The sequence below is a fragment of the Zophobas morio genome, unplaced genomic scaffold (assembly GCF_036711695.1).
Source record: "Zophobas morio isolate AGI-343-1 ecotype UQ-CSIRO unplaced genomic scaffold, CSIRO_AGI_Zmor_V1 ptg000007l, whole genome shotgun sequence".
In the NCBI taxonomy this organism is placed as follows: domain Eukaryota; kingdom Metazoa; phylum Arthropoda; class Insecta; order Coleoptera; family Tenebrionidae; genus Zophobas; species Zophobas morio.
In genome coordinates, this window is record NW_026972112.1 from 12,390,637 (window position 1) to 12,404,723 (window position 14,087).

Sequence of the window (14,087 nt, forward strand, 5' to 3'; positions counted from 1 at the left end):
GAAGTCTTTGAAATCCCATTTAATTAAATACATCTAGATTTTATCTTAGCGTTTTACGTCAGTCCATCGTTTGTTGGAAAATCAGGCAGTTTCCTTCTACGCAAACATGCCAGGCAACCAGGCTTTTATTCCAAACACCCTCGTACGAATTCTAAATTTTATTACGCAGCGCCTCTAAAGTGGATAAAATAAGCCGTATAAGTTAGTCCGTGTTTGCTTTCGGGTCGTAATATTCCAAATATGATATGAGCCCCCTTCGCCCGCTTGCAATCTTGTTCGCGCATACTTCATGCTACTTTATTTCTGATATTCAAATATCGCATAAAAATATTTAATGTTGCAGACACTTTATTTTAATAAGAAGATTTATCTAAGAACTATAAAAACATCAAAACTGAGTTTTTAACCCGAACGGGGTTTTATGGTTTTCAAACCGTAATTTACATTTAGTGCATAAAATGATAGATATGATCTTACTCCTCGAGTGTTTTCTTTAAATTATCGTCCCACATGAAACATAATTGTAAATTACCAAAACAACTCAACTAATGAACTTTCTTATCCACGAAATGCCTTCCTTTTTCTCGTAGTGGATAATATATATGAAGTATTTTTTGATGCCTTATAAAGCCATCAAATTCAAGTTTCCTATGTTTACTCGATAGAGACTTAGAATAGCACATTTCCACAAATCGTCACTATCTCGAAGGCGTCAAAGATATTTTCTCGTGAATTTCTGCCATTAAGCAGATAGTGTTGACCGAACCTCCTGCAGGAGGAAGACTAGCCGATAATTTACGATACACGAGAGACGCTCTTTCCGCTCGTAATATAACCCAGATCAGCTCCAACCAAACTAAACAATCAGTTTGTTGTGAGGTCATAAATATGAGTTATTGTGATGTTATAAGTTATAATACTTAGGTACCGGTTACTGCATGCTTTGAATTTCTCCTCAGATTTGTTGTAAATTTTTTACATACTTTTGTGCTTTAAGTTCGAATGGAAATTCCGCCGTACAAACTTTAAGAAAAATTGGGTATCTAATTATTTCCTCTTGCGCCAAGTCTGTCAGAACAGATCTCTGTCAGTTATATTATTTTTAGGTCTGTTTGGAGACATGACAGAAGATTCATCATCATCGGATGGAAAAATTTTTTATACAGAAGGAATCTCTAAAAAGTGGTGTTCCTCGAAACCAATGTACAGATTCTGAAAAACTCATTCTCATTTCAAGAAAATTTTCTAAACGATCAGAAAATGCTTTATCTTGTGAATCAGGTGTACCAAAGATGTTCGGTTTGATTAATATAGGTCAATTAAATTCACCGATCTTAATAGAGCCAATGCAGCTCCGGATTTCCGAACACGCAGGTAGTAGAACAAGTACTAGTAATGGTGAGAAGTTAGGTTGGACGATAAGGAAAGCTGTTCGGTTGAGGTCGGCCGGCTATAATGGTCAAGTCCCCTGAGCCTGGGTTCCCGATGAGGTACAAACTTAATAGATACGTGTCATATAAATTCTGTTTGATGCCGGTCCTTGAATAACTTAAATGGAAGTTTGCAGGCGATGCCCGTGGGTAGCGGGAATTATGAACACGTTGCGGATTTATCGGTCCGTTCTGGAGTTCGTACGGTGTCACAGCTATGGACAATCCACCGGACAGATGGTTATCGTGCACAGGAATACGGTTAGCTATTCCGGGATAAGATGGGCCAGCCCAGATAAACGTAACTTAAAGCGTTTGTGTTTACATGCTATTTCCTGATTGTGGTTAACCGTATAATTTGCTGTTGGCTGCTGGGATAACTAGAAAGTATAGTAGATTAATAATTAACTCCCTTCTCAACTAAATTTTATTTTAACTAATAAAATATTTTTTGTCAACAAGGTGAAATATATTTTTATTTGTTTCTGTACTCTGAACAGTATGGCTAAAGGATTAAATAAATAAACTTTTTTATTGTTTCACAATTTTTTCATTGTGGAAACTTTTTGTTACGAGAAATTTTGCAAGAAACTACGGATATAAGCAGATTAAGAAAATAATATCTTTCCAAAAATGCGAAATTTGTAAAAGCAACATAATGAGAATGAGTAATACTTGTCATTATTAGTGCCCAAAGAATAATTAAATTAAATTTAAATTAAAGTTCATTCCATATAAAGTTACTCTAGACTTGTTCTGGAGCACCCATCGCGACTTTCGCTTCCGGGTTTTTCTTTAGCGAACCCCGTCCGGCAGCCGTCACCGACAATGAGTCACCCATCATCGCCGCACATACTAGAAAACCCATAGGCGTTGTACCGGGGCGGCGTATGGGCTTATTTCATAACAATATATTAAGTGTGATCTAGTTAGTCAAGTCGGGGCCAATAAATCTAGTGAAATTGATCGAATTTTTGTATGTCATTTAATCATTTGGTGGATGAGAGAGCTGTTGGCCTGGAAATGGTTGTATAACGATGGGAATGATAGTTCTTGATTTTTAAGGCGGTTGTCTTCAACTGGTTTCTGTTCAAACATTTCCAAGACGTTCTTCGGTAATCTGAAACTGACTGATTTGTCTAGGTGCCAAAATTCTTGAGAAATATCGCCAACCATTTTATTTTCTTACAACCAAACTAAATTTACTATTTAACTGTATAGAGGAGGGCGCATCCAAGTTTGGACATAGGGAATTAACAAAGGGAATTGATTTGTATTTTATAATATCCCCCCAGATATCTTTAAAGTTGTTATTGAGTGATGCATATTTGGAGGTAAAGGAGGGCTATAAGTCAGTATTTTTTTTTAAATCATTGCATGCACTGTAAAAAAAAATTAAAATCGTATTTTGAAATTAGAGCTCGGTCCTATTTATCGCAAAACGTTCCGTCTCAGTTCGACGATAGCATTCTTGGATTAGGCATGGAAAATCGAAATGTCAAAGTGAATTTAGAAATTATTTCTCGATTCTCACTCAGAATCACTGAACTGCACACAAACTGTATTATTTTATCCAGTATGATAATCATTGACAAATTAAACACAATAAATGCACAAACTGGTCTATTGTTGGTGCTGAATACAGCACATGAACCCCTTCACGAAACTCGTGGTCGTAGTGTGCCACCTCTTCACACGAGCCATCTCCGAATACATCTAGGCGGCATCCAAGAAGCCCGAGATGAAGCCCTTCGAGCAGCTTGTCTTCCTCAACACTTTCATCGGCAGCATTTTTGTAAATTTTTATTACTAAACTCTCATTAAAATGCTATGTTCTAGTGCGATTAGACTAAATAAAGTTGAGGGCGACCTTTTTGAGCAAAACTTATAAATAGCGCAATACTTCTCCAGATTTGTACAATACTTCATTACTTCTTTCGTTACCTATTGTTGTTAAGTTTTGTTGTTTCTCGTAATCTAAATGGTTTATTAAAAGGTTTTTTTCAAAACCGCCAGCTGTTGTTTTTATGGTAAATCTGATCATTACATGAGAACAATACGCAGGCCCTCGCTTTTTCATTTAATAAACGTAGAACATAGTATTTTAATGAGATTTTAATAATAAAAACTCACTAAAATCGACCGGCACTAGCAACATAATATTATAAAATATGTTGTGCCATTTGTGCACTTATTCCGTTTAATTTGTCCTACAATAATCATCACACGGATAAAATAATTCAATTTGATTTATTCAGAGATCTCTGAGTAAGAATCGGGGAATAATTTCTAAATTCACTTTAACATTTCGATTTTTCATGGCTAATTCAAGAACGCGATCGTCGAACGGAACGTTTCGCGATAAATCGAACCGAGCGCCAATTCCAAAGTAACATATTTTAAGCCTTTTTACAGTGAACGGGTGCGATGCAACGATTTGAAAAAATACTGGCCTATAGCCGTCCTTTACCTCCACAAATGCATCATTCAATAGCTTTAATGTAATCTGGGGAGATATTACAAAATAAAAACCAATTCCTCATGTTAATTCCCAATGTCCCACAAAAACTGGTAGTATTTCTAAAGAGTAAGAGTGCTGATGAATTACAGTAATTAATTCATCAAGAAATGAAGTACTCAGTCTAGAAACAATGTAAGGCCATGGAGATTTTTGTTATATAAATATCGAAGTAAAATAGACTGCAAGGTACTTTAAAGATTATTCTTACTGTCAGAAACTAATTTGAAGAAAAACTGTAAATATTTAATAATAATTTAATAAATTCGAATAATTGCCAACATAAACGGGCTACTTACATATAGAAAATATAACAATATTTTGTAGGAAGATAGTTTTGCAATTGAAATATTCTTCTTTAAAACTAATAAGGAGACGAGATTGTCAAATTATGATCCCTGACCACTGCAGTAAACAGATCGATCTTTCTCCGTGGAAATGCAGGGTAGATATTTCCTGGACGGAGCCCGGGTCTCCGCTGTCGTCCACGAAATCTGCAGCTCATTCCACAAAAATTGTGGCTCGGTATTACTTTTAGAATTTCCTCACATACACAATACACACACTAGCAAGTTGACATGCCCTGTCCGCTGGCTCTCCCCTTGAGATTTGGCTCAGTCCTCCACTTTAACCCCGTGTTCTAGATACACTCCTTAGCGCGACTCGGTTTTCCGCTGATGGTCCTACTTGGGACGAGGTGCAGCTTTATGCCAAGATCCTATTAAAGGAACATTATATCGCACTGTGGGACCATTTACCTGAATTCCTGGCCAAAATCCCAAATTGTGTAATTTTTATAATCCCCTCAAATCTTCATCCGTTGGAAAGAAAATTGTTTTCTTTTTCTTCAAAAATAAATATCGTAACTTGTATCCGACTTATTTGTAGGTAGCAGTTTTAATTGATCATTATAACAGGATTTTTATTTTATCGATTTCAGTATTGCGAAGTTGCACAGAATGTATAGGCAAGTCAATGTTGATAATAATTCACATCACTGATTACTACTTTTTGAACTTATCTGAACACCGAAGCGACACCCTTTTAAAATAGCGATATTTTCGTTACAGAGTACCAAATATGTATAAAACATTGTAGCGCGATCAGTACCCCTAGCGCCCTCTGTCACGCCCACGCACCACCACTACCCTGCCGCAGCACCCCGGTACTCGCTCGCTCCCTTACCAGAGGGCGGTGCGCCCTTTCACTCCCACGCGACGCATTTCTAGCCGCCTTTACATAGGACCCGAGCGGCCAGATTCGGCAAGTTTTTCCATCTGCGAACTTCACAGCTCATTTGCGTATCACCTTGCATCCGAGGGGTCTTGGAGGTCCAAATCGAGTAGTAAGTCGGCTTGAGTATCAGCGGCGTATCCGAGGGGTCCCGCAGGTCCGGCCGTGGAAAAACGCTCCGGGTGTTCGCGAGTGTACGAGTTATCAGGACTGTTCGTCCGCGGAGTGACCATTTTTAAGAACTCGTGTAACCAGTCTATGTCTATGCAGTGTATATACTATGTTTTGTTGAATAAAGTTTTTACGGAATAAACCACGTGTTATAAAAAGTGGCGCCCAACTTAGTGGCACGAAGAAGGCGTCTGTTATAAAAAGTGGCGCCCAACGAAGCGGCCCGAAACCGACCACAATTTCGCGAAAAACGAAGATTCCGACGCGAAGAAGTCCGCGAACCAACATCGGGATGACGATTCAAATGTCCGCAGAACAATTCAACGAACTGATAAACGGCATCAGGGATGTCGCGAGGCCCCGAGAAGCCGATCTGCACCCATCTTCAGGAACGAGACACTTCAGCCATTGCCCGGCCCGGTTCAACGGCTCCCGCAACGCCTCGAGTGTAGAGGAATTTATTACAACCGCGAGCCTGTACAAGAGGTTGGAGAAAATTAGTGACGAAGACGCCCTAGAAACTCTACCGATCCTGCTACGCGAGGAAGCGCTGACGTGGTGGAACGGAGTAAGGAATTCCGTCAACACATGGCCAGCCGCAGTCCAACTAATCAGGGACGCCTTCGCCCCGAGGGCCCCGAACCACCGCCTGTTCAAGGAGATATTCAACGAACCTCAGGGGGACGAGGTCTCCACCGACGCGTACATCACGCGCCAACGCGAACGGCTGTCGCGGATGTCCCGGCAGCTGGACGAACAGTGGCAGATGGATATCCTCTACGGACTGCTGCGACGTAGACTTAGAGACCGCATCGCCCGTACGGAAGTGGACACCTTCGCAGATCTCCTCCACAAGGCCCGCGCCGTCGAAGAGAGCGAGCGAGAAGGGAAAAACTCGCACGCGAAACCAAATGGTAAGGGCCCCAAAGCAGACGAAAACCGAAGTCGCGGCCCCAGACTCCGCTGTGACGTCTGCAGAGCTTTTGGCCACGACACAACCGCTTGCCGCCGGAGACCACGAGGACCTGCCCCAGCTCCCGGACCGGCAACCCGGACGCCCGCTGAGCCAGTGCGTTGTTACGGTTGCAACGCCCCGGGGGTGTTTAGAAGAAATTGCCCCACCTGTAACACGACCGACGCCAGCCAACCCGCACGCAACATGGCATTCTGTGCGCTGAGGTCCGGCACGATCCAACCACGGTCCCGCCCGGCAATCCACATAAAAATCGCCGGAGAAGAAGGCACCGGCTACCTCGATACGGCCGCGTGCAATAGCGTGGCCAGCGCTACATTGTACCGCCACCTGATAAAAACGGGACACAAAGCAAGGACGGAAAACGTGATCGCCACCCTTGCAGACGGCACGAGCAAGCACCTGCAGGTGCCGGCCGTCACGACCAAGGTAGGCGTACAAGGACGACACGTAGAAACCACCTTCATCGTGTTGTCCGACTCTTGCAACACCCGCACCCTGCTGGGCGCGGACTTCATAGAGGACGCGAGAATCATCCCCGACTTGGCGAGACGACGGTTCTATTTTGGCGGCGACATCACGCGGACCTACCCGTTCGTCGACGTCGACGGAGCCGAGGCGCCCGCCAGAAAAGGAGTTCCCACGACCATAAAAGAAGTTCGAATCACACAATCGGAACCCATGGAAGCGGGAGACATCGAAGAAGGCTACGGGCCCCCGCCACCAGCACCGCCGAAACGCGATACCTCCAAGGGACTGGTAACCCCCCACGGCATATGGACCACGTATCAGGCTCCGTACGCGACGGAACACATGTGGGAAGACGCGGAGACCGCGATGACGACGGGCGAAATGGACGAATACGAAATGGGCCTCTTCCCCGACGGGCCCCGGCGACTGTTCATAACATCTCTGCACCTGCAAGCCAACGAAGGCACCGGGTTCACCGAACCGACCCGCGCGAAGTTTGACGACTTGGTGGATGACTTCGCCGACGCTTTTGAGGCGCACGGCCCGCCTACCCCATACGCCGAGCATCGCATCGACACAGGCGACCACGCCCCGATCGCGGTGCCTCCTTATCAGCTGAACGCCACGAAAAGGCAATTGCTCAAGGAGGAAGTAAAGAAAGATGCCGCATGGCAATGGGACTCCACCCACCAAGAAGCGTTCGAAGAACTGAAGCAGCGATTGGCCGACGCCCCCATCCTGCGACAAGCCAACCCCGAAGAACCGTTTGTCTTGCGCACGGACGCAAGCGCTTACGCCCTAGGAGCGGCTCTACTCCAGGGGGAGGGCCCGGAGGAGCGCCCGATCGAGTACGCAAGCCGCCTGCTCACGAACCACGAGCAGAATTACACCACCACGGAGCGCGAAGCCCTCGCCATTGTCTGGGCCGTGCGAAGATTCCGTGGGTATCTAGAAGAATCCTCAACCGTGGTCATCACCGACCATCAGCCCCTCCGATGGCTGATGACATTAAAGACACCGACCGGACGTCTAGCGAGGTGGGCACTGCAGCTGCAGCCGTACCACCTGACCATCGAATATACGCCCGGTAAGGCCAACGTAGTAGCAGACATGTTGTCACGACCCCACCTACCCGAGGTGGCCATCGACTCCGTAGAAGTGGACCTCCCCACACGTAAAGCCAACGAACTACGAAGCGAGCAGCGCAAGGACGAAGAAATTAGGAAGATTATGGACGACCTGGTCCACGCCCAAGCCGAGATTTCCCAGCAGTGGACCTCTCGGGGCTACCTACTCAACCAAGGGGTTCTTTACCGATACTCTCAAGATGGAGAGAGTGAGGAGGCTCAGCTAGTAGTCCCCAAACACGAACGACCCCGAGTACTGGCCGAGTACCACGACTCACCCACCGCCGGCCACTATGGCGTCGAAAGAACATACTATCGGGTCAAGCGAAGATACTATTGGACGGGTATGCGACGATATATTACCGACTACCTGAAGGGATGTATCGACTGCCAACGCTACAAAGCCCCAAATCTGAAGCCCGCTGGCCTACTACAAACCCCAGCAATGGGACACCGCATGGAAGTACTGGCCGTAGACCTATTTGGCCCACTGCCCCCAACCAAAGAACACCACCGATGGGTCCTCATCGTAGAGGACTATGCAACCAGATGGGTAGAACTCTTCACTTTGGCTGAAGCTAGCGCCGAAGCCTGCGCCACCACCTTGGTAACGGAGGTGTTCCTCCGATACGGTATTCCCCGTCGTATCGTGAGCGACAATGGGACCCAATTCATAAGCGCGGTAATGCAGAAAATTACTTTTTGCTTAGGTATCACCCAGAGCTTCACCCCTGTATACCACCCCGAGGCCAACCCCGTAGAGAGAAAAAACCGCGACCTGAAAACGCAGCTCGCCATACAGATTGGCAACCAGCCCCACGAAAATTGGGACGAGAAGATACCCTCCATTCGCTTCGCCATGAACAGCGCATGGTGTAGCGGCACCGGGTACAGCCCAGCGTACCTAATGTTTGGCCGAGACCTCCGCACCGTAGATGACGTCACGCACGACCTCCGCGCAATCACCCTCCGCGAGAACTTCGTACCAGAGGCCACACCGCTGTTACTCACCTTGGACGAAACCTTGAAACGAGCTCGGGAAATACACGAGTCCGAGCAAGACCGGCGAAAACGCGACCAGGACCGTCACCGAAAAACAAGCACCGCTTATGCCCCCGGAGATTTGGTGTTAGTCAAAACACACCGATTGAGTAAGGCCTCCCAGGGGTTCACGTCAAAATTCGCCCCCAAGCAAGACGGACCATACGTGGTCTTACGAAGGCACGGCCCCACGAGCTACGAGATCGCCGCCCACCAACAGCCCGATGTAGTGCTAGGGCTCTATCACGCCTCTGACCTTGTTCCGTACCAACCTCCCACGCAGGAAGCCACCCAGCCCGTGCCACCGGTACAACCCTTGCGACGACGAGGCCGCCCCAGAAAGATCCAGCAGGACCAATAGGCGGGGACGCACCCTATGGTCCTGAGGGGGAGACTGTAGCGCGATCAGTACCCCTAGCGCCCTCTGTCACGCCCACGCACCACCACTACCCTGCCGCAGCACCCCGGTACTCGCTCGCTCCCTTACCAGAGGGCGGTGCGCCCTTTCACTCCCACGCGACGCATTTCTAGCCGCCTTTACATAGGACCCGAGCGGCCAGATTCGGCAAGTTTTTCCATCTGCGAACTTCACAGCTCATTTGCGTATCACCTTGCATCCGAGGGGTCTTGGAGGTCCAAATCGAGTAGTAAGTCGGCTTGAGTATCAGCGGCGTATCCGAGGGGTCCCGCAGGTCCGGCCGTGGAAAAACGCTCCGGGTGTTCGCGAGTGTACGAGTTATCAGGACTGTTCGTCCGCGGAGTGACCATTTTTAAGAACTCGTGTAACCAGTCTATGTCTATGCAGTGTATATACTATGTTTTGTTGAATAAAGTTTTTACGGAATAAACCACGTGTTATAACATTTGTTTTAAAATTTAACTTCACCAGTGAATTATTTCCTGGGAGGGATAACTTCCGTCTATCGAAGATGCACGTTGCATAATATATTCAAAATGTGCTTGCCGCATGTAAAAATAAATGATACGAAAAAATGTTAATGGAGTGTCGGTATTATGGGTCCCGCCGTCCGAATTAATGGTGGCGTGCTCGAAAATTACGCGTGTCATTTAGCGAGCCGGCACGAAAATTAAAAATTTAAAGAGACCGTTTCAATTCCGACAATGCACCGACGCCGACGGACGACGACGGATACTCCCTTCTTTCCCGTCACGTTGTCGATTTAGCGACCACCCTCCCATCACACCAGTTTTGATAATACTTTAGAGATTATGCGACATCATAAAATTGCCACCAATGGAAACATAGCTTTTTCATGCGTGAAATTAAAATATTCGTGCTTTTTTTACTACTAATAAGAATTTTTCTTGGAATAAATTCGTAGGGAATATTTTTTCTTTTCGCGGTGCATGCATGTCTTCAAGGACACGGGAAAGAAATCTAAAAAAACAGTTTCGGTGCATGCAAAACAGGCAAATGTAAGATAAAGCGGACGATAAAGGTCTGACTAATTCTTCATATGGCATTATAAGGAGTCAACGTTGTTTTAAAGTTTTAATACATAACATTTACGACGAAATTAGAGTCACAATAAACGCCTGAAAGGTACAATAAATGTAGTACCTAAATATATACCGTGATCAACTATCAAACGTTTCGTTTTTTCGACATTTCATTTTTTATTAAATAAAATAATAAATAATAATTATTCACAGAACCTTTCGTAGAGCAACAGGTGAATAACCGAAAACATTTTTTATTTGTTCCTCACTTGTAAACATCAATTTACCAAGTCAATGTATTCAACATGAAAATGTCACTTAACTGGCTATAGCCAGTAAAATTTTTACAGGCTAGCCAGTCAAATTTTTACAGCCCTGCTCGTGCTCATACAGCCATGTATTTTAAACTTTTATAAGTTGAAATGACAGCCAAAGTTGATTCAGGCAAATTTTCACTCAGACTTGCTGCTTCCTCAGTAATATAGCTTGCGCCACACTCATTTCAATACATCGAAAATGATAAATCGAAAAATCTAAATGACAGAACTAGACAACACAATAAGTGCTATGATAAATGCCATGCTGACGTGCGTTTCCAAGGCAATACGTCTAATGCTCATACGATGTTTCTTCAAATATCGGACCTTCTAGAGTTTTAAATACATAGTTTATAATAGTTATTTACAAGTGAGATCCAAATAAAATATTGAACAATACACGTAAGGTAACGGGTTTTTACTGGCTCCAGAAGGTGATGAAAAGGACAAAACAGGACGACAAGGACGAAAAGGGACGAAAAGGACGGAAAAGGACGAAAAAGGACGGAAAAGGATGAAAAATGACGACAAAGGACGAAAAAGAACGAAAGAGGACGAAAAAGGACGAAAAAGGACGAAAAGGACTAAACAGGACGAAAAGGACGAAAAGGACGAAAAGGACGAAAAAGGACGAAAAGGACGAATAAGGATAATAAGTACGAAAAAGGACGAAAAGGACGAAACAGGACGAAAAGGACGAAAAAGAGACAAAGGACGAAAAGAACTAAAAACGACGAAAAAGGACGATAAAGGACGAAAAAGGACGAAAAAGGACGAGAAAGAACGAAAAAGGACGTGAAAGGACGAAAAAGGACGAACAAGGACGAAAAAGGACGAAAAAGGACGAACAAGAACGTAAAAGGACGTAAAAGGACGAAAAGGACGAAAAAGGACGAAAAGGACGAAAAGAACGAAAAGGACGTAAGAGGATAATAAGAACGAAGAAGGACGAAAAGGACCAAAAAATGCGAAAAAAGACGAAAAGGACGAAAAAAGACGAAAAGGACGAAAAAGGACGATAAACACTTCAGTCCTGTGCGTTTCCAAGGCAATACGTCTAAGGCTCATACGATGTTTCTTCAAATATTGGACCTTCTAGAGTTTTAAATAGTTTTATTATTATTATTATTAAAATGAAGCGCTCGGGCAGAGACCGAAGTCTGTTATGCCCGCGCAAGACGACAATTGATGCAATCACAAATTATTTCAAATATAATCATAGTATATATATTTATCATAGTTATTTACAAGTGAGAAACAAATAAAATATTGCACAATACACGCAAGGTAAGGAGTTTTTACTGGCTCCAGAAGGTTGCGAAAAAGGACGAAACAGGACGACCAGGACGGAAAAAGACGAAAAAGGACGATAAGGACGAAAAATACTTTTGTCCTATGATTTCCCTCTTCGATCTGATAAAAGAGTAACTACTGTAACAGAAATGAATAAGTTTAAAAGAACTCTTTACCATTACTTCCACTCACCCAAAAAAATATATTTGTCTCTACTTCCAAAATTAATCTATAGATTAACCACATGTTTTTCTTGGAGAATTGCGGTAAGGAGTTTCACATATCTCACTCAATTTCAATGAACCTTACTATCATCTAATAAAAAAATGCGACGAGAATGGGATTCGAACCCATGCGGGCAGAGCCCATTGGATTAGCAGTCCAACGCCTTAACCACTCGGCCACCTCGTCCGTGCATTTTATAGTTTTGCATAGATTCCAGCCAGATATCCTCAAATGGTTTCAGATCACAACACGCAAATGAAAAACGTGAAACTCTTTTCGATATGTCATCTCATTTCATGTGTTTTTTTACAGCAGCGATCCTATTATTCACCATAAATTTACGTGAAAAATATCAAACTAAATTCGAGGGTTGCGTAAAAAATGTCCGAGTCATCCTTATTTTCATAACTAACTATAATGGATAATTATAAAAATACAAAAACTTACAGAAAACTTAAATTTATTAATATGTCTCACACGGATATTATACTACATAATATTGACGTTACATGAAGCATGCAATTATGCTTTGTCTGGCACAACAAAGCTAAGCAGCCACAAATAGTAAAATATGTTAATAAATCTATTATGTCTGCTTGGTTCAAATTATGTGAAACACTCGTACTTAAAATTGTATGCCTTTCATCCTAACTAGTTTTGCACAAAGAATTAGAATAAATAATGTCGTAATGGAAAAACAAGCGCACTAATTGTTGAGCGACCGGTAATAACAATAACACGCTTTCCCTCGACATATACTGCTGAAATGGTGTCTATCCGATTTGTTTGAAAGTTGGTGACTTTCTGAACTGACTTCTGAACAGACGCTGAATCTGTATTCAACCCCGATCATTGCTATTGGATGTGTTCATAAATAGGTAATAGCTATACTCAAGTTCTATATTTTGCAATTCTTTCAGATTTTATACTTCATTTGTTTTTGAGATACAGGGCTAACTTGATTTTTTTAAATAGCACTAGTAGTTCCGTTTTTAAAAAGTGCATTTTTTCTGAATTCAGAGAATAACGCATGCATTGTTTTATTTTTTCCCAACATAGTAAAATAAATTGTCAAAATAAAAACACTGAAAATCAGAAAATCGTAGCTAGCTTTGACAATATTATCACCTGTCATAGTCCTGGCGTAGAACACTTTATTCAAAAATTAAATTAAAAAAAGATTACATAGCTGAAAAAAATCAAATTAACATTTAAAACAATAATTTTACAACAAATGTTCGAAATGTTTTCTATTTATTTCTTGGCAATAGTAAATATATACATTGCACAAAGTTTTCAAATGAATCTGCTGGAATATTAGGAGGAATATCAGCAACCACATTTAATATCATTTCTTAGAGTTCTTCGATGCTTTGTGGCCTATTAACATAAACTCGATTTTTTACCTAACCCCACAGAAAAAAGTCAAGTCGGGTTAAATCGGGTGAACTAGCTGGCCACTGAACTGCTTTCTCTTCGTCCTATTCACCTTCCAGGAGAAGTTTCATTCAGGTAGTGCCGTACTTGACGTCAGAAGTGAGCTGGTGCTCCATCTTGTTGGAACTAGATAGACTCTGCATGTAAATTTGGGTTTTTATAGTTGGGAAATATTTGTTTAAGGCGAGGAAAAGTACTTTGTTGCAAAAGTTGGAAGTCAGACGTTAAATTTCCGTTAATGCAGAAACCGCACCAAACTTTAATTTTTTGGGGGTACTGTGTATGAACCTCCTCCATCCAGTGTGGATTTGTATTGGACCAGTATCTACAGTTATGGCGATTAACACCATTCAAACAAAAATTAGGCTCATTAGAAAATCATAATTGGTT

At 43.1% G+C, this 14,087-nt stretch overlaps 1 protein-coding gene and 1 non-coding gene across 6 annotated transcripts in view; both read right to left on the reverse strand.

The window, feature by feature from the left end:
- The window catches only part of LOC135124645 (uncharacterized), a 231,819-nt gene that overhangs the window by 141,508 nt on the left and 76,224 nt on the right, over window positions 1-14,087 (reverse strand). The gene's annotated exons all lie outside the window — the stretch shown is intronic.
- On the reverse strand, window positions 12,365-12,446 carry Trnas-gcu (transfer RNA serine (anticodon GCU)). Its single transcript has one exon. It is a non-coding gene; the product is annotated as a tRNA-Ser (tRNA).